Genomic DNA, 26,962 nt, shown 5'->3' with positions numbered 1-26,962 from the left:
CCGAGGAACCCGCATGCCACTCACTTGCTCTCAGTGATGGGATAATGGATGGCGGATGTTCAGGGTCAGCAGACGTCCCTCGCCCTCCTCCTCACTCTCCAAGCCCAAGGCAGGCTGGAGAGGGTGGTGACCTCAGGAGTTACCCTGCCCAGCCAGCAGGCAGGGTGATGACACGAGGGCGATCGACTGGCTGTGAAAACAAGAGTCTGTCTGATTGCCAAGGGATGGAGAAACTCAGCCAGCAGCAGGGGGGTGCAGAACACGGCCCTAGGGCGGAGGTGACAGCGCCTCCGGGATCCTGACATCCCAGCACTTTACACACCTTCCTGGAGCCTCCCAAACCCACTGGGCTGTAGCGATGGGACCCCAACCCTACTGACGGCAAACGGGCCTCAGCTACCGGCTCAGGGTCACATCGAGTGTCAGAGCCATGGATGGACCCCTTCACTAACCACTGCCGCACACTCCCTCCCACAGCTGGCAATTGCAACCAGGCCCAAATGTCTGGTCCCCCTGCCTTTGAGAGGGAGTGTCACTCCTGCTTCCATTGCTGCCTCTTGATCTGTGGGACTTTGGGCAAGTTGCTCCCCCTCTCTATGGCTCTCTGGGACTCACATCCCTGAATGGGCTTTAAAAAAAAACAATGGTTCAAGTTTGGCCCCAACTAGTTCTTGTTTCTCGAGACTAGCCATTTTAGCAAAGTTTAGAGTTCTTTACATTCAACACCTGGAAACATCCCTTTCTCCTTTGCAAACAGCCTTAACATCCCTTATCTCACTCCCTGCTGCCTGGAATTAGAGAATTGACCCTGTTCCCATTGGACCTACCCAAGGTGTCACACAGCAAAGCGGTGACGGAGCCAGAAAGAGAAGACAACAGTCCTGATTCCTGTTCTGACTAACAGACAACAACCCCCCAGAGGCAGGATAAAGCCCAGGAAATCAGATGTGAACATTTTCATGGAAACCGTTTTCTGTCAGAAAATCCATTCAGACAAAACCACTTTGTTTCTTGAAATCATAAGAAGTAGGATGAAAATTCTTTGCAAAAATATTTGTTTCCAAAACAAGAGCATCTCCTGTTTGTCACAGTGCAGTCAACTGTTTCGTCGTACACAAAGGGGACACACTATGATCTAGCAAAAAGAAAAGGAGGACTTGTGGCACCTTAGAGACTAACGAATTTATTTGAGCATAAGCTTTCGTGAGCTCCAGCTCACTTCATCGGATGCATCTGTAGCTCACGACAGCTGTATCTCACGAAAGCTTATGCTCAGGTAAATTGTCCTCCTATTCTTTTTGCAAATACAGACTAACACGGCTGCTACTCTGAAACCAACTATGATCTAGAAAATTAGATGAGATGCTTCAGTCTGAGCTAAGTAGTTGCTGCTCTTCACAATTTCAAAAGAATAAAATACAAAGAAAAGAGAATATTAGGTCATAATCGGATATGGCTCAGTGTGATAGGACACCGCCTAGTCTGCACTGCTCCGAGTGACACTCTTCAGTGGATCCCCAGCATCCACCCATGGCGAGGTAGGTGGGAGAGGATTGTTATTCGTACTTGACAGAAGGAGAAACGAAGGCTGAGAAAGGAGCAGGGACTTGTCTTAGCTGATGCAGCCAGTCAGTAGCAGAATTGCTCTCAAATGAGCTACAGACCAGCAATTGTTCCTAGTAATTATGCAGCAATTATTTGAGAAGAATTGGAATGTTCAAGAGGATCATGAACTGCTCCGAGACAATGAATGGAAAGCAGCATCCACATTGGTCAGACATATAACTGGTTGTGGCTTATTTGCTTGGTCATAAAAGAGAACAACAAAGACCAGATTTTCCTCCCTGTCAATAGCCCCCTCCTCAGCTGATCAAGGTTGAGACTTTGAAGGGTGGGAGGCTAAGGGTTCTCATCAAATAGCCCAAAGAATGGCCCTGATCACCACCGAGGCAATCACTCTCGGAGCCCTATTCCAGTCTCCTCTCTGTGAGGGCCTCCCAGAACCCACCCGGCCCCCGCTCCACACACAGAACACCTGGTGGTGGGAGGAGAGCAGAGGAAAAGGACAACGAAAGCAAGAAGAGAAAGGTAGGAGGGACAGAGGAAAAGGGAAAACAAAAAGGAGAAACCCCAATGTCCCCAGTGATTCTAAGGGACAAAGTCCTAGGTCGGAAATAAAATACTGCCCCCACAATCTAATGTTTTCCTTTCCTAAAAATCAGCCGGCACCTGATGGATCAGACTGAACTGGTTCCAAACCTCTCCGAGGCTCTTACCTTCTATACAGGGACGTCTGTTTTTGAGCAAACCACTACAAGAAAAGGAGAAAACTCCAAAGAGGGTCCTCTTTGCGCTCACGAACGTGAAAGTGAATGCTCTCTCAGTCCTCCAGGAGAGACCTCGAGAAGGAGACGTGCTGAAGCAAAGCCACAGGGATCTCCGAGGTTGCCCCTGTCCTGCACCCCTGTCCTGCCTGGCTGATGTCAAGATCTCTCTGTGAGATCATCGCCTCCCCGCCACCTTTGTCCAATAGGCTGAGGTCCTGCCAAAGGCCCTTGTGATGTCACTGCCACACCCACCCCTCCCCTGCAGTGCTGATGTCCTGCCCCTGTCCAGCCACACTGGATGTTTCAGCCGCTTCCCCGGGATCACCCCACGCAATGTCACTTCCTTGTGGGGTGACATTGACTACACAGTAGAACACAGAGGTTCTTCCCCAGGCCGCAATTAGGTTTTCACAAGTTAGTTGACTTTATGGCCAGAAGCAACCGTTAGAGCATTTAATCTCATCCCCTGCGTATCCTAAGGCCTCCTGTATATCAGAAGAGCTGGGCTTTTCTTTTACTCAAATGTTTTCCAGAAAGGCATCTAGTCTTTATTCGAAGAGATCAAGAGATGGAGAATCCATCATTTCTCTTGATAGTTTGTGCCAATGACGAATCACCCTCTTACAAATCCGGGTCTTATTGTCATTATACTTTTTCTGATTTCTGCTTCCATCCATGGGGTCTTGTCATGCCTTTCTCTGCTACATAAAAGAGCCCTTTTATACTCAACATTTTCTCTCCATGAAGTCAAGCAACTCACCTCTCATTTGTCTTTTGTGTATACTAAACAGATTGAGCTTTTTCAATGTCTCATTAGAAGGCATCATCCCCATCACTCAATTACGAATCTTTTCTGTACCCTCTCCAATTGTTTTAACATAATATTCAAAATGTGGACACAAGAACTGGATTCAACATTCCAGCATCAGTCTCACCAATGCTCTTTCACTTCCCTTTCCATTCTCACTACTCTATCCATCCAAGAATGGCTTTAACCTTTTTTACCACAGTTTCATATTGACAGACCATGCTGAGCAGCTCGTCCACTATGGCCCCGAAATCCTTTTCAGGGTCAATGCTTTCCAGCGGATTGTCCCCCATTCTGTAGGGTGCCACCTGACTCCTTTGTTACTGAAGCTATGGGGTTGCATTTGGCTTTATTAAAACCTAATTATTTAGTAAGTATTTTAGAAGAACTAGCCCATTAGAGAGAGAATCGTGAATTACTCAAAGACAATGAATGGAGAACAGCGGCAAGAGCAATCAAATACATGTTTGGTTATGGCTTATTTCCTTGGTCTTAAAAGAGAGTAACGAGGACCTGAGTCTCCTCCCTCACAATAGCCCCAAACTCCCCCAATCAGCACTGAGACTCTGAGAAGCACAAAGCTGAGAGTCCTCACCAGATGTCCCAGGCCACCACCGGAGGGAGTCACTCTTAGAGCACCATTCCAGCCACATGTCTTTGGGAGGGCCTCCCGCAATGAGAGTTGGAGTGCAACCCCCCATCCCCAACTCTACAGGCACAGACAGGTCCTGGTGGTGAAAGGAAAGCAGGGGAAAAGGACAAAGATGCAAGAGAAGACAAGAAAGGAGGGAGAGGCAGGAAAAGGGAAAACAAAAAGGAGAAACCCCAATGTCCCCAGTAATTCTAAGGGACAAAATCCTAGGTCGGAAATAAAATGCTGCCCCGACAATCTAATGTTTTCCTTTCCTAAAAATCAGCCGGCACCTGATGGATCAGACTGGTCAGGTTCCAAACCTCTCTGAGGCTCTTACCTTCTATACAGGGACGTCTGTTTTTGAGCAAAACCACTACAAGAAAAGGAGAAAACTCCAAAGAGGGTCCTCCTTGCGCTCACGAATGTGAAAGGGAATGCTCTCTCAGTCCTCCAGGAGAGACCTCGAGAAGGAGACGTGCTGAAGCAAAGCCACAGGGATCTCCGAGGTGGCCCCTGTCCTGCACCCCTGTCCTGCCTGGCTGATGTCAAGATCTCTCTGTGAGGTCATCGCCTCCCCACCACCTTTGTCCAATAAGCTGAGGTCCTGCCAAAGGCCCTTGTGATGTCACTGCCACACCCACCCCTCCCTTGCAGTGCTGATGTCCTGCCCCTGTCCAGCCACATTGGATGTTTCAGCTGCTTCCCCTGGATCACCCCACGCAATGAGCGTTCATTGTGGGCTCAAGCCCAACACAGTAAAACGTCAGAGGCTTCTCCCCATGCTACGCTCAGTTTTTCATAAACTAGCAGACTTTATGGACAGAAGAGACAGTTAGAGCATGTCATCTCACCCCCTGCATATCACATGCTTTCTGTAGAGCATAGTAGCTAGTTTTTGACTACACACGTTCCAGAAAGCCATCTCGTCTTCATTAGAAGACATCAAGAGGTGGGGAATTCCCACCACTTCCCTTTCTAGTTTCTTCCTTTGGTGATTCATCCTCACGGTTGAATATGTGTGCCCTCTTTCTAATATGAATTGGTCTCTTTTGAGTTTCCAGCCACTGGGTCTTGTTATTCTTTTCTCTGCTAGATTAATGAGCCCTTTCATACCCGATATTTTCTCTCCATGAAGTCACTTCAACGACGTCACCTCCTGATCTTTTTTATCATCGAAACAGGCTGAGCTCTTTCAAAGCTCATGAGCAGGCATTTTTCTCCAGCCCACAAAACGTTTCATTGCTTTTTGCTGCCCCATCTCCAATATTTCCAAATCTTTTTTCAAAGGTGGACGCCAAAACTGGATGCAGGATTCCATGATCAGTCTTCCTCATGGTGTGTCACCTCCCTATGCTCCTCACTGCTCTTTTCATACATCTAATGATGGCTTAGCCCTGTTCACCACAGCATCACCTTGGGTGCTCATGTTGAATGGCTTGCCTAGCATAGCCCTAAATCCTCTTCACACTCAGTGCTTTCCTGGATACACTTCCCCACTCTGTAGGTGTGGCCTACATGCTTTGTCGCTAGCTATAGGACCCTTCATTTGGTTCTTTTCCAACTTGTTTTCTTTGAATGGCTCCAGCTTACCAAGGGATCCCATTGCTCTGTGTCGCTGCCCTTTCCTCATCATTAATTACCGCTCTGCTACTATTTTATCACCCACCAATGTTAGCAGAAGTGAAATTTTATTTGGGTTGCGGTTCATTGATATTTATTTTCAAGAAATAGTCCTTGAGAGCCTCTTCATATCCCTCGTGCCCATAACCTGCTCCACACAGCACAGTGAGAAAAGGCCGCCCAGCCCAGCTCTGCCCTAGGGGCTAAGCACAGAACAAACGTAGGAGCTTGTGTCATCCATAGCCTCAGAAGAACATGTGGGGGTCATCAGCTTACAAAGACACTCTAGACCGGTAGCGTAGACAGGCCCCAAATGTATCTAAGTGTCCCGCCTTGCAAAACAGGAGAGAAAAAAACATAACCTTGAGTAGCTTTATTTTATAGTCGTGGAAACTGAGGCACACAGAAGCAAAGAGATTTGCTCATGGTCAAAAAGTCAGGAATAGAAAATGGCCCATCTGCTGATAGTCAGTCCTGGGCCCTAGCCGTGTTTGTCCTGGCTTCTCTGCTTCAGCTCCAGTAACAACCCGAGTCGAGGTTTTCTTCCTCTCTGTGTCCTTTAACTTCACGTCACTGGAGAAGAAAGATTGTTTCTGACCAGCTGGGTCTAATGCTTAAAAACCTTAATTTTTTTCTTTCGCTAGGATAACGCTGGGCATTTTCTCTCATTCACTTTCCTTTGGAATAATTTCAATCCAGTCCAAAGGATTTCCTCTTCCATTGTGTCTTCAGCACCTTTCCTAGCAAACAGTTACTGTTGGAGCACAGGTTTCCAGTTTCAGGCTGTCCCAGGGTGAGATGGCCATGAAAGGGGTAGTAGCTCAACTGAACCTATCCCCAGGTGAAGGGAATAAGTGCAGGGGTCACATGAGAAGAAGCAGCATGTATCTAGGGTCCAGGCCTGTTAGGCGATATAAGAACAGCCTGTGCTCAGCCAGGAGAGAGACCCGCAATGGGGGCAGGCCTGGGAGGGGCTTGGATAGTCCTTTCAAGTCAGTTTCGGTACACATTAGGGGATGGAACAGCCAAGCTGCTAGGGTTGGGAGCTGGGCCTCCTGGCAGTGTCCAGGAACAAAAGCACAGCACCTGCCAGGAGGGGAGTCCCCACAGAGGGACACCGTCATCTCCCAGGAAGGGAAAAGGCTCTCACTGCCATTTCTTAACCTCATGGGGTGTTCTCCTGCTCCGCCAACCCCACCCCTATTTCAGCATCTCCAGGTGCCTGAGGGAGCAGGAACCAGAGGCCATCCTGCAGCTGGGACAGAGATGGAGGTTGATGACCTACCTGCCCGTGGTGACCATGGTGCAGGACAGCCCTCAGGACATGCAAATGCAGCTCCAGATCTACAGAATGCAGCTTCCCTTTGCTGGCACGAGACCTTGCAGGTTGCGGGGGGTGAGACAGGCACTAACTTTTGGTAACCCTCAGTGGGATCAGAGGGTAATGGTTTGTAGAAAGTGGTGTTGGAGAGCGTTACAAAAACTAGGCAAGCCATTTACAACACACACTTTGTTTCTCTACAAAAGAAAAAGGACACTAAACTCTCTAAACTACTACATGCCACAAGGGGCTACAACAGTGGTTCTCTTAACCCACCCACCAATATTGTTAATGTATCCACCTATACTTTTAGCCCAGCAGAAGAATCTGTCCTATCTCGGGTCCTCTCCTTCTGCCCCTCCACCCCCATGAATATGATACCATTCTGTGGTGACCTAGAATCCTATTTTCGACGTCTCCGACTCAAGGAATATTTCTAACACACCTCTGAGCAACATACTAACCCACAGAGACCTTCCTACCAAGACGACAAAAAGAAGGATTCTGGGTGGACTCCTCCTGAAGGTCGAAACAACAGACTGGACTTCTACAGAGAGTGCTTCCACCGACGTGCACGGGCTGAAATTGTGGAAAAGCAGCATCACTTGGCCCATAACCTCAGCCGTGCAGAACACAACGCCATCCACAGCCTCAGAAACAGCTCAGACATGATAATCAAGAAGGCTGAAAAAGGAGGTGCTGTCGCCATCATGAATAGGTCAGAATAGAAAAAAGAGGCTGCTAGGCAGGTCTCCAGCACCACTTTCTACAAGCCATTACCCTCTGATCCCACTGCGGGTTACCAAAAGAAACTACACCATCTGCTCAAGAAACTCCCTGAAAAAGCACAAGAACAAATCTGCACAGACACACCCCTAGAACCCCGACCTGGGATATTCTATCTGTGACCCAAGATCCATAAACCTGGAAATCCTGGATGCCCCATCATCTCAGGCTTTGGCACCCTGACTGCAGGATTGTCTGGCTATGTAGACTCTCTCCTCAGGCCCTACACTACCAGCACTCCCAGCTATCTTCGACACACCACTGACTTCCTGAGGAAACTACAATCCATCGGTGATCTTCCTGAAAACACCATCCTGGCCACTGTGGATGTAGAAGCCCTCTACACCAACATTCCACACAAAGATGGACTACAGGCCCTCAGGAACAGTATCCCCGATAATGTCACGGCAAACCTGGTGGCTGAATTTTGTGACTTTGTCCTCACCCATAACTATTTCACATTTGGGGACAATGTATATCTTCAAACCAGCGGCACTGCTTTGGGTACCTGCATGGCCCCACAGTATGCCAACATTTTTATGGCTGACTTAGAATAACGCTTCCTCAGCTCTCGTCCCCTAATGCCCCGCCTCTACTTGTGTTACATTGATGACACCTTCATCATCTGGACCCATGGAAAAGAAGCCCTTGAGGAATTCCACCATGATTTCAACAATTTCTATCCCACCATCAACCTCAGCCTGGACCAGTCCACACAAGAGATCCACTTCCTGGACACTATGGTGCTCATAAGCGATGGTCACATAAACACCACCCTATACGGGAAACCTATTGACCACTCTACTTACCTACATGCCTCCAGCTTCCATCCAGGACACACCACACGATCCATTGTCTACAGACAAACTCTACGATACAACCGCATTTGCTTCAACCCCTCAGGCAGAGACAAACACCTACAAGATCTCTATCAAGCATTCTTACAACTACAATACACACCTGCTGAAGTGAAGAAACAGATTGACAGAGCCAGAAGAGTACCCAGAAGTTACCTACTACAGGACAGGCCCAACAAAGAAAAAACAGAATGCCACTAGCCATCACCTTCAGCCCCCAACTAAAACCTCTCCAACGCATCATCAAGGATCTACAACCTATCCTGAAGGACACCCCATCACTCTCACAGATCTTGGGAGACAGGCCAGTCCTTGCGTACAGACAGCCCCCCAACCTGAAGCAAATACTCACCAGCAACCACACACCACACAACAGAACCACTAACCCAGGATCCTATCCTTGCAACAAAGCCCGTTGCCAACTGTGTCCACATATCTATTCAGGGGACACCATCATAGGGCCTAATCACATCAGCCACACTATCAGAGGCTCGTTCGCCTGCACATCTACCAATGTGATATATGCCATCATGTGCCAGCAATGCCCCTCTGCCATGTACATTGGTCAAACTGGACAGTCTCTACGTAAAAGAATAAATGGACAAAATCAGACGTCAAGTATTATAACATTCAAAAACCAGTCGGAGAACACTTCAATCTCTCTGGTCACGCAATTACAGACATGAAGGTCGCTATCTTACAACAAAAAAACTTCAAATCCAGACTCCAGCGAGAAACTGCTGAATTGGAATTCATTTGCAAATTGGATACTATTAATTTAGGCTTAAATAGAGACTGGGAGTGGCTAAGTCATTATGCAAGGTAGCCTATTTCCCCTTGTTTTTTCCTAACCCCCCCCCCCGCCCCCAGACGTTCTGGTTAAACTTGGATTTATATTGGAAATGGCCCACCTTGATTTTCATACACATTGTAAGGAGGGTGGTCACTTTGGATAAACTATTACCAGCAGGAGAGTGAGTTTGTGTGTGTGGTTTTTGGAGGGGGGTGGGTGAGAAAACCTGGATTTGTGCTGGAAATGGCTCACCTTGATTATCATACACATTGTAAAGAGAAAAGGAGTACTTGTGGCACCTTAGAGACTAACAAAATAAATTGATTAGTCTCTAAGGCGCCACAAGTACTCCTTTTCTTTTTGCGAATACAGACTAACACGGCTGTTACTCTGAAAATTGTAAAGAGAGTGGTCACTTTGGATGGGCTATTACCAGCAGAAGAGTGAATTTGTGTGTGGGGAGTGGAGGGTAAGAAAACCTGGATTTGTGCTGGAAATGGCCCAACTTGATTATCATACACATTGTAAGGAGAGTGATCACTTTAGATAAGCTATTACCAGCAGGAGAGTGGGGTGGGAGGAGGTATTGTTTCATGGTCTCTGTGTATATAATGTCTTCTGCAGTTTCCACAGTATGCATCCGATGAAGTGAGCTGTAGCTCACGAAAGCTCATGCTCAAATAAATTGGTTAGTCTCTAAGGTGCCACAAGTCCTCCTTTTCAGTTTGAGAACTGCAAAACTAAGCATCTCTGATGGTATCTTCTAGACTGAGCACTGAATCCCATTGGGTAGATAGAAAGATTAACCTCCATAATCTATACAGAAGCCTGTGGAACCCCATAAGATTGGGTCCTTAATCCATGAAGTATTGGAACTCATTTACAGAACTTTTCTTAAACGTTACATGAATATATTGTCTCATACTATAGAATTAGAATTTATCATCCCTATTCCATGATGAGAGATCTTTGAGCTATAATGTATCTTCATTAAAACTATCTTTAGATAGCTTCCTGAGGGGCAAAAAACATTTTATCAAACAAATCCAATTTTTTTTATTTTTTTTTTTAAATCATTGATTTTTATCCACCCTGGTTGCAAGTGAATAGCAAAGCTGGTCCCAGCAGGGAGCCAGAGTGTCCCAAATCCTGAGCGGGTGGGAGAGCCTCTCTGTGAGCCTCTGTAAAGCATCTCACTTCAACAGTGACTGGCTGAACGATTTATTGTAAGGGACGCCCTTTCTCAGACCCTTTCCCTTTATTGTCTCCCAACCCTCCACGTCAGTCCCTGACCCAGGATTGCCAAGCCAAACTAAAATACTACTTGTTTGAAATCTCACAGCTCGCCAAGATTACCTAATTGTCCAGGTGGCTGAGCCCGAAGGCAGCTCTGTGAACACCTCCATACCGAATGCCAGCTCCATTTCAGAGACGTCTTTCTTCGTGCAGAAATAGAACACCTCCACCTCTTCGTGGGAAGATGTCCTTTACTCCTCTGATGGGGGCTCCCAAACAGTCCTCAGTTCCGTCAAGGAGACACTCTCCTTTTCCAGTGGATACTTCAAGATGGAGAATGTGAGCAAAGGGGCTGAAGGAGTTTACAGGATTCAAGATGAAATGTACAGGAAGTGTGTGGCTGTCGTAAACTTTACCGTGGTGGGTAAGTTGTGCACTCAGTGACCCCAGAAAAAACTCTGCTCCCCTTGCACTTCTCAGGCCATGTAAAGCCTGTGGAAACATCCTATAAACTCACAGAATATGGAAGACCCCAGCAGATATTGAGCTGGGAGAACCATCTCCTCTGCAGCCCCAGCCCAAGGGGTGTGTCACGTGGGAATGCGTGAGGAGAGGAACTAGCCAGACCACAATGCACTCTGGCTCTTCTCAGTGGAAGGACGGTCCCTGAGGGCCCCCTGCCAGCCGGCACACACTAGAGCAGCCCCCAAGCTGCTATAACCAATGACGGGACTGGCATTAGAGCTAGGGCAGAGAACCAGGAAGGTGTAAATCCTGTTGTGCCAGAGCAAGAGTCTTCTCTACACTAGGCCCACCGATGTTCCGACCACTGACTCTAGTAACAATGAACATTTTTTGCAAACATGGTCAGCTAGTGACCCAGCTGCCCCGGGGAGGCTAGTCCCTGGCCCCACCCCTCCCTTTCTGCCCCCTTGCCCCTGCAAGAGCCCAAAGCACCCCCACCGTGGCCCCCGGCCCCAGTGCCGGGCAGCTGTCAGGGAGAGGCCCCAGGCCAGCACGGTTGCTGTGTCCTCAGGCCTGGCAGGGCAGAGGGCTGGGAACAGCAAGAGGGGGCCTGGCCTGTGGCGGAGCGTGGGCAGAGCCATGGTAGGCTGTCTGGCAAGTCACAGGCTCCCCCTGCCTACGATACCTGCTGCCCATATTTGCAAAGTTTCTGCAGTGCAGGCAAGGTTTCAAGCACCCCAAGGGCTCACAGGGAAAGTGGCATGTGTTGTATAGGCCATGGGGTAACTTTTATTTTTATGGTGCCTAGCAAGCCTTTTGTTCATCAGGCTGCTCGTTAACATACCCCTGGCTCTGTCTGACTGCGGGATCAGGAGCAAACATTCATGAAGGGTCTGCGCTGAAATCCCTGGGAAATACGTAGTATGCCGTGACCTGTTTTATCTCTGGCCACTGTCACCCTAGTCTCTGAGGCCCAGATCTTCAAAGATCAATGGGAATTGGATACCTAAATACCTTGTAGGATCTGGGCCTAAGGGCCAGATTGTCAAAGGTATTTAGGCACCTAAAGCTGCAAATAGGCACGTAGGGGAATTTTCAAAAGCATGCAGCTGCCTAACTCTCACTGAAGACGGTAGTTAGTCACTTTTGAAAATCCCATTAGTGACCTACCTGCATCTTCAGGAATGCAAATACCTTTGAGTATCTGGCCCTAGATAATCAAAGGGCTCCAGGGCAGAGGCTGGAATTGAACCAGGCACTTATGGCTCCTAGATCAGCACCTCCCCCTTAGGCCAACCTTCTGCAGTGCAGGCAAGAAGAGGAGAATCAGGCATGTGGTATACGGAGTCCTCACCAACACTTTCCTCCTTCTTTTCTCGTTCCAGAGCCCAGCTCATTCCCACCTACTGTGTCTGGGACCTCCGGTGCTGAGGAGGAAGCTCGTGATGAGACCAAAGGGGATGGGAAGTAGCTTGTGATGGGAGATTTCCTTCCCCAGTAGCCTCTCTCCTCCCAGCCTGAATTTCACACGCCCGTCCCAGGTCCCACTGACATCAGAGTGAGCTTGAGGGCAGTGTCCAGTTGTTCCAGATCTTCTCAGGTGGCCTGAGGGCTTGGGCCACAATTGGCCAAAAATGGACCACAGGGAGCTGGCACAGCAGAGTTGGCTATGGCCAAGGACAAGCCCTTGGCTGATTGAGGAGCCGTGTTTGGGGCCTCTCAACGCGAGTGCAGAGTGTCAATTAAGGGGATGAGTTCAGGGGCAGAAAACTGTGATCCCCAAAACCCAGCATGCTCTGGGGGGGAGCCACCTATGCTAGCCAATGGGAGATGTTGATGAGAGGGGTGTGTCCTAAGCCCTGCCCCTCTCTGTGTTCGATGCTTGTTGTGGCTTGTGATCCTGAGAAAACCCCTCTCTTGCAGTCAGGTGATTTAGATGCTGCTTAAGTCATATCTTGCAGGAATAAGTTAGGTACCTGCCTTGCTCCATGCAAAATGGCAGAGGGGCCATCCTAACCCAGCCCTGTTGTCAGAGCACTCAGCTGGGAGAGTCCCGTTCAATTCTCCATCATTAAAAAAAGAAGTCAGTCCATTCTTCTGAATGCTCTCAGACAGGCAACTCCTGTTTGTCTGGGTTCGGTGAGGGAGTTGCTTAGTCACAGTCAAATAATTTACTTAACAGTCCAATTCATCTAAGTATTATATTTAACGGGTTTCTGGAATTTGTAACCGCTTTAGCAAGGTCATTGCATGATAGGCTGGTGCACCGTTAAAAGAAACAGGTGCTAGGCGGAAGAAAGCAGCAGCATCTTAAAAACATTTGTCAACCATTCAGCTTTCTTCAAGTTGCAAGGAGAGAGGCTTGTAGATGGCCTAGAGAAGAAATCGCTTTGCATGAGGATTCTGTCGGTGTTTAAACCGAAGGGGTGTTTTCTGCAAAGGGAGTAGGTGGGAAGGAACCTGCTTTATGGCTCAGGCTCTGTCTGCACTTAAAACACGATAGCTGCTGCAGCCCTTCAGTACAGACACTTCCCACAGCAACGGGACTCCAAGTCCAGCGCTCTAGGCCTTGCTGCCTCCATTAGACAGCTGCAGCGGCACAGGAGCTAGCAAACAGAGCTGTAAACAGGGGAGTTTGAGTGGGAGTTCTGTTGGAGGAGAAGGTATTTGTGTGTGTTTGGTTTTGTATTGGTAATATCTGTATGTGTAGAGGCTTGTAGGGGCTTTGTGCTGGGAGAGAAGCTGAGCCCTGATTAGGGGGCGGGGCTTCACTGACTAGGGGTCCTATAAAGGTAGCAGCCAGTCAGGCAGCGGCACAGGAGCTAGCAAACAGAGCTGTAAACAGGGGAGTTTGTCTTGTGGTGCTTGTGTGGGGTTTGGTTTTGCTGTGGGTGGTGGTGTTTTGGTGTGGTTTGTGTTTCCCAGATTAACAGGATTTAGGTGGGAAGGCTATGACAGATTCAGAGGTGGCAGTGGGAGTGACCCATGTAGCAGATGACACAATGAAGATGACTGGATGTGGAAGCTGTGGTATGTACATGATCCTGGAGGGGGCACCTGGTAAGAGTTTTGTCTGCATGAAATGCCGTCTGATAGAGCTGATGGAGGAAAAGATCAGAGGTTTGGAGATGCAGGTGGAAAGTCTGGTAGAGTTTAGGAAGGGGTTTGAGCAGATTGTGGAGCAAAGACATGAGGTATCTGAAGGGAAAAGCTCAGACTTGCAGATGGAAGCAGGACTAGGGAATTCTGAGGTGAGACTGGGTGAGGAAAGTGGTCAGTGGAAGCATGTGACTAAAAGAACTAGGCAGAGGAAAAGACGGGCTAGTGAAGGAGAAATAGAGCTTCAGAATAGGTTTGCAGAGTTGGAAAATGAAGAAGGGGCTCAGCAGGTAGTCACTGAAGGTGACAGGGCAAGGAAGAAGAGAAGAGCGGTTAGTCCTATAGGAAAAGGGGAAGAGTTAATGGAGATTACACCAAATATGAGCCCCAGGAGGATACAGGATGGGTTAAAAAGGATTACAAGGGAGAATGGGAATGGAAAGAACTTGCAGCCAGAGGGAACAGGGGATAGACTGGAGAATAGCACCATCACTAGGAAAAGGCAGGTCTATGTGATTGGGGACTCTTTACTGAGAAGAATAGATAGGCCTGTAACCAGAGCTGATCCAGAAAATAGGAGGGTGTGCTGTCTTCCAGGTGCTAAGATACGGGATGTAGACCTGAGGTTGAAAAGGATTCTAAAGGGAGCGGGAAAGAATCCCCTAATTATCCTTCATGTGGGAACAAATGATACGGCTAGATTCTCGCTGGAAAGTATTAAGGGAGACTATGCTAGGCTGGGGAGGACGCTTAAGGAAATTGAGGCTCAGGTGATCTTTAGTGGGATTCTGCCTGTTCCTAGAGAAGGGCAACAAAGGTGTGACAAGATTATGACTATCAATAGATGGCTTAGGCAGTGGTGCTATAAGGAGGGCTTTGGGATGTATGGCCATTGGGAGGCATTCATGGATAGAGGACAGTTCTCTCGGGATGGACTTCATCTGAGTAGGGAAGGAAATAGACTTCTAGGATGGAGGCTGGCACAACTGATTAAGAGAGCTTTAAACTAGGAATTTGGGGGAGATGGTTGGGAGATGTCCAGGTAATCTCCACGCCAGAATTTAGCATAGAGTGGAAAGAAAATGAAGTAAGAGTGGATACAGCTGTAGGTAGGAGGAAGGGCAGTGTAGATACAAGTCTAATAGGTTATACTGGTAGTAAAATAACCGTGCCTAATAGGGTACAGAATGTGAGTGAGGCCAAACAGCAAAAATTAAGATGTTTGTACACTAATGCAAGGAGCCTAGGTAACAAAATGGAGGAACTAGAGTTACTGGTGCAGGAAGTGAAACCAGATATTATAGGTATAACAGAGACCTGGTGGAATAGTAGTCATGACTGGGCTACAGGTATTGAAGGGTATGTGCTGTTTAGGAAAGACCGAAATAAAGGTAAAGGTGGTGGAGTAGCACTGTATATCAATGATGAGATAGAATGTAAAGAAATAAGAAGCGATGAAATGGATATGACTGAGTCTGTCTGGGCAACAATTAAATTGGGGAAGAAAACTATTAGAGCCTCCCCTGGGATAGTGCTTGGGGTGTGCTATAGACCGCCGGGATCTAATTTGGATATGGATAGAGCCCTTTTTAATGTTTTTAATAAAATAAATATTAATGGAAACTGTGTGATCATGGGAGACTTTAACTTCCCAGATATAGACTGGAGGACGAGTGCTAGTAATAATAATAGGGCTCAGATTTTCCTAGATGCGATAGCTGATGGATTCCTTCAGCAAGTAGTTGCTGAACCGACTAGAGGGGATGCCATTTTAGATTTGGTCTTGGTGAGTAATGAGGACCTCATAGAGGAAATGGTTGTAGGGGATAATCTTGGCTCAAGTGATCATGAGCTAATTCAGTTCAAACTGAATGGAAGGATTAACAAAAATAAATCTGCAACTAGGGTTTTTGATTTCAAAAGGGCTGACTTTCAAAAATTAAGGAAATTAGTTAGGGAAGTGGATTGGACTGAAGAATTTATGGGTTTAAAGGTAGAGGAGGCCTGGGATTATTTTAAATTAAAGCTGCAGAAGCTATCGGAAGCCTGCATCCCAAGAAAGGGGAAAAAATTCATAGGCAGGAGTTGTAGACCAAGCTGGATGAGCAAGCATCTTAGAGAGGGAATTAAGAAAAAGCAGAAAGCATATAGGGAGTGGAAGAAGGGAGGGATCAGTAAGGAAAACTACCTTATTGAGGTCAGAATATGTAGGGATAAAGTGAGACAGGCTAAAAGTCAAGTAGAGTTGGACCTTGCAAAGGGAATTAAAACCAATAGTAAAAGGTTCTATAGTCATATAAATAGGAAGAAAACAAAGAAAGAAGAAGTGGGACCGCTAAAAACTGAGGATGGAGTGGAGGTCAAGGATAATCTAGGCATGGCCCAATATCTAAACAAATACTTTGCCTCAGTCTTTAATAAGACTAAAGAGGATCTTAGGGATAATGGTAGCATGATAAATGGGAATGAGGATATGGAGGTAGACATCACCATATCTGAGGTAGAAGCGAAACTCAAACAGCTTAATGGGACTAAATCGGGGGCCCAGATAATCTTCATCCAAGAATATTAAAAGAATTGGCACAAGAAATTGCAAGCCCATTAGCAAGAATTTTTAATGAATCTGTAAACTCAGGGGTTGTACCGTATGATTGGAGAATTGCTAACATGGTTCCTATTTTTAAGAAAGGGAAAAAAAGTGATCCAAGTAATTATAGGCCTGTTAGTTTGACATCTGTAGTATGCAAGGTCTTGGAAAAAATTTTGAAGGAGAAAGTAGTTAAGGACATTGAAGTCAATGGTAAATGGGACAAAATACAACATGGTTTTACAAAAGGTAGATCGTGCCAAACCAACCTGATCTCCTTCTTTGAGAGAGTAACAGATTTTTTAGATAAAGGAAACGCAGTGGATCTAATTTACTTAGATTTTAGTAAGGCGTTTGATACTGTGCCACATGGGGAATTATTAGTTAAATTGGATAAGATGGGCATCAATAGGAAAATTGAAAGGTGGATAGGGAATTGGTTAAAGGGGAGACTACAACGGGTCCTACTGAAAGGTGAACTGTCAAGTTGGAGGGAGGTTACCAGTGGAGTTCCTCAAGGATCAGTTTTGGGACCAATCTTATTTAATCTTTTTATTACTGACCTGGGCACAAAAAGTGGGAGTGTGCTAATAAAGTTTGCAGATGATACAAAGCTGGGAGGTATTGTTAATTTAGAGAAGGACAGGGATACCCTACAGGAGGATCTGGATGATCTTGTAAACTGGAGTAATAGGAATAGGATGAAATTTAATAGTGAGAAGTGTAAGGTCATGCATTTAGGGATTAATAACAAGAATTTTAGTTATAAGCTAGGGACGCATCAACTAGAAGTAACGGAGGAGGAAAAGGACCTTGGAGTATTGGTTGATCATAGGATGACTATGAGCTGCCAATGTGATATGGCTGTGAAAAAAGCTAATGTCGTCTTGGGATGCATCAGGAGAGGTATTTCCAGTAGGGATAAGGAGGTTTTAGTACCGTTATATAAGGCACTGGTGAGACCTCACCTGGAATACTGTGTGCAGTTCTGGTCTCCCATGTTTAAGAAGGATGAATTCAAACTGGAACAGGTACAGAGAAGGGCTACTAGGATGATCCGAGGAATGGAAAACTTGTCTTATGAAAGGAGACTCAAGGAGCTTGGCTTGTTTAGCCTAACTAAAAGAAGGTTGAGGGGAGATATGATTGCTCTCTATAAATATATCAGAGGGATAAATACCAGAGAGGGAGAGGAATTATTTAAACTCAGTACCAATGTGGACACAAGAACAAATGGATATAAACTGGCCACTAGGAAATTTAGATTAGAAATTAGACGAAGGTTTCTAACCATCAGAGGAGTGAAGTTTTGGAATAGCCTTCCGAGGGAAGTAGTGGGGGCAAAAGATCTATCTTGCTTTAAGATTAAACTCGATAAGTTTATGGAGGAGATGGTATGATGGGATAACATGGTTTTGGTAATTAAATATTCATGGTAAATAGGCCCAATGGCCTGTGATGGGTTTTTAGATGGGGTAAGATCCAAGTTACCCGGGAAAGAATTTTCTGTAGTATCTGGCTGATGAATCTTGCCCATATGCTCAGGGTTTAGCTGATCGCCATATTTGGGGTCGGGAAGGAATTTTCCTCCAGGGCAGATTGGAAGGCCCTGGAGGTTTTTCGCCTTCCTCTGTAGCATGGGGCACGGGTCACTTGCTGGAGGATTCTCTGCTCCTTGAGGTCTTCAAACTACAATTTGAGGACTTCAATAGCACAGATATAGGTGTGAGGTCTTTTTTAGGAGTGGTGGGTGAAATTCTGTGGCCTGCATTGTGCAGGAGGTCAGACTAGATGATCATAATGGTCCCTTCTGGCCTAAATATCTATGAATCTATGAATCTATAAGTACAGAAAAGGATGAGAAAAATGATGAGGGACGTGGAGCAGCTTCTGTATGAGGAGAGATTAATAAGACTGGGACTTTTCACCTTGGAAAAGAGATGACTAATGGGGGATACGATAGAGGTGTATAAAATCATGACTGATGTGGAGAAAGTAAATCAGGAAGTGTTGTTTACTCTTTCTCATAAGACAAGAACCAGGGGTCACCCAATGAAATTAATAGGCAGCAGGTTTAAAAGAAACAAAAGGAAGTATTTCTACACACAATGGAGAGTCAACCTGTGGAACTCCTTGCCAGAGGATGTTGTGAAGGCCAAGACTATAACAGGGTTCAAAAAAGAACTAGATAAGTTCATGGAGGACAGGTCCCCCAACTGCTATTAGCTAGCATGGGCAGGGATGGTTTCCCTAGTCTATATTTTCAAGAAGCTGGGAATGGGTGACAGGGGATGGATCACTTGATTACCAGAGCTCCTCTGATTCTGGGGTTTTGTTTTTTTTTAAATCTCTGCACAATTTTGGTTGCAACTGAAACTTCTAGTTAAAGCGATCAGTGGAGGGGGGGCGGGGTCTGGACGCTCTGTCGCCTTGCGCTTTGTTTGTGTCACCTTTACACTGATGCAAAGTGAGCAAGAAATACCAAAAGAACTGCAGGCACTAGTGTAAATGACACACACCAGGATCAGGGTAAGGCTGGATTGGGGCCCAGAACTCTTCCCTCACCCACCCATCACGGCACAAGGAGTTTGATCCTGGGCCTCATGCCAACTGCCCATAAGGGGCAGCTTAGAAATTCTTCGGTTGTACAAAGCTGGTGTGTCTCCCTATGTCACCTGCCTCCTCCCAATCTTTAGTCTGGGGACGTGGTGTGGTAGCAAAGAGAGTGTGGTGCAAAATGCTGGCTCAGAACTGCTGCCACGACAGCCAGTGTAACTTAGAGCAGCCTCAACAGTGCTCTAAGTTTTATGTCAGGTGCTATTTCAGGCACCAGCCAGCCGAATCTTGGGGGAACAAAAGGGTGACTTCAAGCCCCCTTTTCCCATCCCTCTCTGCTGAGCCAAGTGAAAACTTGGCACTGCTGAGAATTCAGACCCAGGCATAAGGCAATGGAGAACCCCAATCTTTCTTCTGCTGTGGAGAGTTGGTAAAACTCAAAGCCCAGATAGCACCGTTATTAAGCCCATTATTTTTTTCTCTTTGCTATTTAAAAATAATGAGATGCAAAACCAATATGAGTGCAGCAGTAATGTTGTATGGTTCGGACACACAAGTTAAATTTCCTGTGACAACACGAACTTGATCAACTTGCATGTGTAGAGCATATTTCTCCTCTTCCTGTTTTTCTTGTTGTATTTCAAAATTTACCCCCCAGGGTTCTTTGTGGCATGTAATGCGGCTTGTATTAAACACGCCACAAACCCAAACTTACAGGAATGGGCCAGAACTTGACAGCTTACAGGAGTGGCCGCTAGAGGGATCGGGGCTGAATTTAGAGGGCACAATTTTCAAAAGCATCAAAGTGACTTAAGTGCACTGGGAAATTTTACCTCTAGTCTTCCTTATGAATTAATTTTTTATTTTATTTTTTTTTAAAGGGAGCTGTAGCCTGTTTTCCACAGAGTCAGTCTGAGTTCAAGCCAATGCCGTAGGGCATTTCAGGCTGCTGTCCTGTCTGATCCAGCCCAGGGGACAATATCTGATGCTTCCAGGAAAAGCAAGAACCCGCTGTAACATACATGGCTAGTTTTAACATGCTGTAAATGCAGGTGGGGAATTCATTACTGGCCTCCGTGGCATTCAGACTATGTCCTGAAGCATGGGATTGGGCCAGAGGGACAGCTAGCGCTGGCCACAGTGTCTAGGGTCTCGGAGTGGGAAGTTCCATGGAGAATTCCACTGGGTGGGAGACTCAGCTGTGAAGGGAGGGGGCGGGCAGGAGCATCTCATAAACCCAAGATTGGAATAACTGAAGTAATGTTCCTTTTACACAGAGCCTCAGCTCTCTGGAACCTCTGCAAATGCTTTAGCCACGTGTTTAACTCCATCCGTAGGAGTAGCCTTGGATCACAGTGGGAGGGCTCAGGTGCGTAAGTGTTTGCAGGATGGGCGCTCAGGGCAGTCCCTGACGCCAGGGCAAAGTGGATGTGACGTGCCACTGTCTGGATTTGGGAGCCTGCCTGCACACCAAACTCACTAGGCACTGGGTGCATGACTGCAAGGCGCTGGGCCGGGGAAAATCAGCCCCGGGTGGTTATTTCGAGTAGAAAACCAGAGCCACTTCTGGGGTCTTTCAGCTTCTAATGCCCTTTCCCTTCTGCAGCTGGATTTCATCCTATGATAAAATCCCTCTCAATGCCAAGTCAGTGCCATAAATCACTGGCCTGGGTGCAGGAATCAGTAGGTGACGTTCTCTGGCCTGGGTTATGCCAGGGCTCAGACTAAATTATTCTTCCCAAAACTTTTAAAAGCTGAGCCCCCTCCTCAAGGTAAAGAAACCAATCGTGCCCCTCACCTGTCAGCAATGTGTTAGCGACCCCACCCCCCATTTTCATGGATACGTCTTCAAACCCCACCCTTCCCACCATGGCTAGCCCTTCCCCACGCTTCAGGAGATGCTGAAGGAGATGATCCTAACCATCCCCTCTAACCTTAAGACTTGAGGGATCCCATCATGGAGCATCTTAAAAATCACAGTTTCCAGACTCTGGAACAGGGGCTGCTTTGCCGGGCTCACCTTTCTCCCTGCGTCAGGTTGGCCGATGGGGATAATGAGCCTGGAGATCTCATTCCCGCTGCTCTGAGTGGTGCCCATGTGCACATGACTCAGCTCAGCTCATCCTGTATCCCAGGAACGTCTTCATCTTCTGGGATCCTCATGGCAGCAGTGGGATGATTTAACGGACTCCCTTAGCCATGGGGCCTTTCTCTCGCTTTTGTTTCAGAGCCAGCGTCCTGGAATCGTCTCATGGTGCGTGGAGTGGTGGCAGTGGTGGGGGTGATAGTCTTACTATACCTATGTGGGTTTTGGAAAGGTAGGGGGAAAGTGTTTGCCTACTCGCAACTCGTCTTCAGGAAGCTGCTGACTCATCCCTCCCCGCAGCCTGGAAGTCGGCAGGATTCCCAGGAATCTAAGCTCCCCGCAGTGTGTGACAGGGACGGGGACCAGGCCCAGGGAACCAGAAACAGGAATCGAGACCCAGCCCTGGAGAATGGGGAAGGAGACCTGATTGCAAATTCGTATCCGGTCTGCTGAATTGTCCACGTCCAGACCCTCCCCACAGTTCTTAAAAAGTCGAAGCATTTCGTTTAGACGCTTTCCAAACAAACCATTTTGATTTTTCAGTTTGAAACAATTTTTTGTTTAAAAATGTCCTTCAATTTTATTTTAAAAATTCAAAAAGTTACAACCCTTGAAATGTTCCTGGGTCTTTTTTTTTTTTTTTTTAAAGCTTTTTGGTTCATCAAAAATTTGGAAAAATGTTAATTTTGTTCAACCTGAAACCAGTTTTTTTCCATCTCTTTTTTGGAATTGCCAGGGACCAAAAAAATCTGTTTGCCCAGCTCGAGGGGCAGGTGAGGATTTTGGCAGTTATATTGTGGGTCTCTAAGTCTCCTTGTTGCTCAAAGTTTTCTTACTGCAAGGATGAGGGCAGGATGGGCAAAAGCTTCCTAAAAGTCGGGGGGGCTGCTGGCACCCAAACTGTGGCCCAGCCCCTGTGCCACCCCTTCTCCTCGAGGTCCTGCCCCCTCAAAGCACCCCTTTCCCTGAGGCCCCCCTTCACACCACCTTTCTCCCTGAGCTCCCACTTCATGCCGCCCCTTGCCCCCAAAACACTGCCCCCCGCCCCTCCCTTCTCTCCCCCATCATCCAGTCGCTCACACTTATGGCCAGTAAAAAGTGGTGGGCCCTGGTCTCCCCTGTTCCGGCACCCCTGGATGAGAGTGGGAGAGGATGAAGAACTCCTTTCAAATATAACTCCCCCCGCCCCTCAAAACAGCACAATTTGACAGCAACAGCAAAACATGCACCTAACCAACCCGGGCCAGTCACGCTGTGTTGTGTGTGACATTCCCGTCCTGGGGCGGTTTATGTCTTGGAGAATGTGAACCCTGCAGGCCTGGGTGTTTCTCTACGTAATGTGACCTCACTGCTCCTGATGAGAGCCATTGTTTGTAAATGTTTCAGGAGCAGACATATTTATCATTCATGGACAGACAGATATTTATTCATAATTAGAACTGGTGAAAAATGGCGGGGGTGGGGAGGGTCATGAAAATTGAAGAAGAAACCACTTCCTCCCCCCTTCCCCCCATATTCTTCAAACTTATTTGGAAATGTTTTTCATTATCAAATTTTTGTTTCGTTTTGGTGGGAAAAACTCCATGTTCTCTCTCAAGTGGGCAGAGAAATCCAAAATGTTTTTTTTAAAGAGGGAACTTTTTTCAAATGATCAATGTAATCCAAAGTGGCATTTTTAGTTAAAAGGTTGCATTGTCAGTGTAAAACCCTTTTGAACCAGCTCTATTATTGTATAACAAGATGAGTTTACTTTTCGTGATGCATTGTTTGGGCCAGGTTTCCTTGGTCCTGGAAACACTTACATGCATGTTTAACTTTAATTACTGCTGTGAATAATTCCATTTCAATGGGACAACTCTGAGGTCGGGTTTACGCTACGGCCGTATATCGGTGTAACTACGTCTTTTCTTTCTTTTATATGTGAAAGTTCTTGAGAGGTTAAAGCAGGTAAAATACATGAACAGGTTCGGACAGTCCGAGTTTGTCCGTGCAAAGCGACAGCAGAGATGTGGGATCTGCTAGTTTTCCATAAGTCTCTCAGGGTTACCCAGGATAACTTTGGGGATCTCTGTCTCGCATCGGGAATGTTCCCTGAAAGTGTCCAAACAGCTCAGAGATACAGAACCATTCCCTGGATCCATTCTTATAGCTGTCTTCCCCGGAAAGCAGTCTGGCAAGTGTTCCTGTCAGCTCATTGCTAAGTTATCTGTCAAAACACTAGAGTTTTCAGGTGCCTAAGTAGCCCCTGGAATCAGGGTGAAATTATCCTCCCCACCACTATCAAAATTGGAAATGGTGCCCCGGAGTGCACGGTACCCTACCGTAGTTCCCCCATAGGAACTGCATGAACAGGCAACTCTGCAAGTTATCTGCATGCCTGTGCACGTGACCCCCATGCCTCTCCATTTCCTTGGCCACATGTATCCTGTCCCCATGCTGGCGGCGAATCCAGAAAAAGAGGGAAAGAGCTCACCACTGCGACCACCTGAGGGAGGTGTTGGGTTGAGATCAGCTGGTCAAAGCAGGCAATAGGGACAGAATCGGAGACTTGAAGCTCCTCGAATGACCTCTGACCTTTCTAGACCTGCCCTTCAATGAGACACAGCGATTGTAAAGTTGAATGTGATCGTAACTAGACCCATTTGAAACCCTTCACCACACAAGACAAAGCCCGTAGGATTCATTATGAATTATTTATTTCTCCTCCCCTGGATTCCTGCAGCCACCAGCCACCTTGGAGCTTTCCCTCCTCTCTCCCAGGCTGGGCTCACTTGATGGCAGGAGCTCAGCGCAGGGTCCAGCTTTGCTCTTTCGCTTCCATTCTTCACGTCTTTGGGTGTCTGCATTGGCACCTGAGCAGCCGGATGGAAACACTGACTCCTCTGTCTCAGCAGGCAGGCCCAGCCGCCAAAGCCAAAGACTCCCTGAGAACAGGGGGAGGTTCGCCTGAACTCTCAGGAGTGGCGGCTGGGCCCATAGGGTAGGGTTACCATATTTGAACTTTCAAAAAAGAGGACACTCCGAGGGTGGGGGGGGAGTTGTAGCCCTGCCCCCTATCTACTCCCTCCCACTTCCTGCCCCCTGACTGCCCCCCACAAAACCACCAACCCATCCAACACCCTCTGCTCCTTGTCCCCTGATCGCCCCCTCCCAGGACCCTGCCCTCTATCTAAACCTTCCGTCTCCCTGTCTCCAGCTGCCCCTTCCACCCTAACTGCCCCCCTAGAACTCCACCCCCTACCTGTCCCCTGACTGCCCTGCCCCCTATCCGCACCCCCGCCCCCTGACAGACCTCCGGCTCTCCCACACCCAACCAACCACTCCCTGTCCCCTGACTGCCCCCACAGAACCCCCAACCCATCTATTCCCCCCTGCTCCCTGCCCCTGACTGCCCCCCCGAACCTCTGCCCTGTCCAATCCCCCCCCCCGCTCCCTGTCCCTTGACTCCCCCGACCCCTCTTCATATGCTCACCCTCTGACAGGCTCCCCCCAGAACCCCTCACCCATCCAACCCCTCCTGCTCCCTGTCCCCTGACTGTCCCTTGGGACCCCATGCCCCTTCTCCAGCCCCCCCAGCCCCCGTACCCTGCTGCTCAGAGCAGTGTGTCTGGGGTGCGGAGCCAGACACAGTGCCGTGCTCCCCCGCAGAGCGTGCAGCTCCCCCTCCGCCCCCAGAGTGCTGCATTGGGAGGGAAATCCTGGACCTTTTCAGAATTTTACAAATTCCTCCCGGAGGGCGATTTAGAACCCCAAAAGCCGGACATGTCCGGGAAACTCCGGACGCATGGTAACCCGACCACAGGGACTCCAGGATCTGCAGCTGCTGCCACCTGTATGGTGAATCCTCCGACTCATCACCAACCAGCTCTTCCCCATTCTCCAACCTGGCCCCACGGTCTGACCGTGCAGGAGAACAGAAACCCTTTGGGACAGCAGGAGAGTCTCCTCAATGCCGCCCTCTTCGCATGGCTTCCCACGGTCACCGTGAAACACGACTACCCTGCCCCCAGGAGTCTCTCAAGGAGCTGCCGGCGCAGTCACTGGGCACCCACTCGTAATGGTCTCGGGCAGTGGCATTGCAGAGGGAGCTGAGCAGACCGTCCCTTCTGTGACTTCCTGAATTGCTGCCAGGACGGATTCTCCTCTGCGCTAGGGAGAGTCCCCGAGGACAAGCAGCTGTGGTGGGGGAGGGGGCAAGACAAGCACTCCCCCTGAGCCCTTGACTAGCAGGCAAGCAGCACTCTGGGAGCCAAGGCATAGGTGTGTCTTGCTGGGAGAGCAGAGCTGGAGAGCAGAAAAGGGCATTGGAGGAATTGTCGAAAAGTCATTGTCATGGCCGGGTCATGGGCAGCCAGACCTAGTGGTCAGAGGCAGAGTCCACACTCACAAGACAGGAGTCGAGAGTCAGCTGGGTCAGGACACTGGAAGAGCAGAAGCAAAAGACCAAATTGTGTTCAGAACCTCAAGTCAGGTGAGTCACCCTGAGTCCGGATGCCAGGAAATCAAGCCTCGGGAGTGGGAGCAGGAACAGCCAACACACGGTCCAGAGCCGGGGAGGAGCTCGGCTGTTCAGACAGCTTCTTCTTCTTGCTGCTGGTTTAAGGAGGTCCCGGGGGCCGATTAGCTGCTCTGGGACTCTGCCAATAGGAGCCTCAAACTGGGTCTGGACTTCGTCAGTCCTAGGTAAGCAGTTTTTCGTAGGCTTCCAGGTGGCGTGCTGGAGGGTGGCTGCTCCCAGGAACCCTGCAGACCGGGGTTAATGACCCATGGGTCAGGACAGTGAGTGATCTCTCCCCACTCAAACCTCCTGCACGAAACAGTCTCCAGGGTCCCGGATGCATCCTCTGAGAAGAAAAAAACATAGTCATGAGGACAAATAGGCTATGGAACAGGAGCCCCCTCTTTGTTGCAACAGCCCCAAGTGTCCAGAAGAGTGGACGGTTCTTACCTCCAGGAGATGCCTGGGAGCTTCCATCTAAGCCTCAAGGGGACCCCTGTTGCTTGGTCTGACAGGAGGAGATCATCTGTCCCCACTGCTCCCTGCGCTGGGCTGGCTGCAGCACACATCTGTGTAAGAGGCTGGGCCAGAGACTTTTACAATCAGGGTCCAGGCACCCCAGAAGGAGAACAGAGGCTCTGAAACCAGAAGACGAAGCAATCAAATCAGCGGATTCGACAGAGAAGTTTTCTACCCTACAGGGACATCAAAGAAGGTCTGTTAGGAAAGCTGAGATGTTAGTCTGGAAACTGCTAAGATAAACATTGTGACTTATTAAGATTCAATTTTAGTCACTACAAAGTGTGTTGTGTTTTGTGTGTCTCTTTGAAATGTGTCTCTTTCTCTTGCTTAGTATCACTTAAATCTCTTCTTTGTTACTATGCTTCCCAAACCACCTCAGTGTTGTGTGTTCCAGTGAAGTGTGAGTCTCCAGCCTACCCAACAGGCTGAGCTGTGCCCTGTCTCTCTGAAGGTAATGAATAATTTCTGAGCGGTGCTGGGCCCAGAGTCCAAGGGCAGTTCACCAGACATCTCGTGGGAAGCCCAAAGAGACCAAAGGAGCAGGAGAGATTCCGGCCCCACTGACCCATGGGAACTTGCCACAGAAGAGCCTACACAGGGCTCCAGACACAGCCACTTTGGGTGTGTACCAGAGTTCACTCACCGCTAGATGCTGGCCAGGCCTCGTGTCATTGCTTTCTCGCTGGGCTAGCAACCCCGCTGATACTCACTCTTGCAGTTTGTCGGCTGGGAACTCAGCCCTCCAACCAGGTGACTGTTCTTTACTC

The sequence above is a fragment of the Lepidochelys kempii genome, unplaced genomic scaffold (genome assembly GCF_965140265.1).
Source record: "Lepidochelys kempii isolate rLepKem1 unplaced genomic scaffold, rLepKem1.hap2 scaffold_54, whole genome shotgun sequence".
NCBI lineage: Eukaryota > Metazoa > Chordata > Testudines > Cheloniidae > Lepidochelys > Lepidochelys kempii.
The sequence above is the reverse complement of the archived record's forward strand: the minus strand, read 5'-3'. Positions refer to the sequence as shown.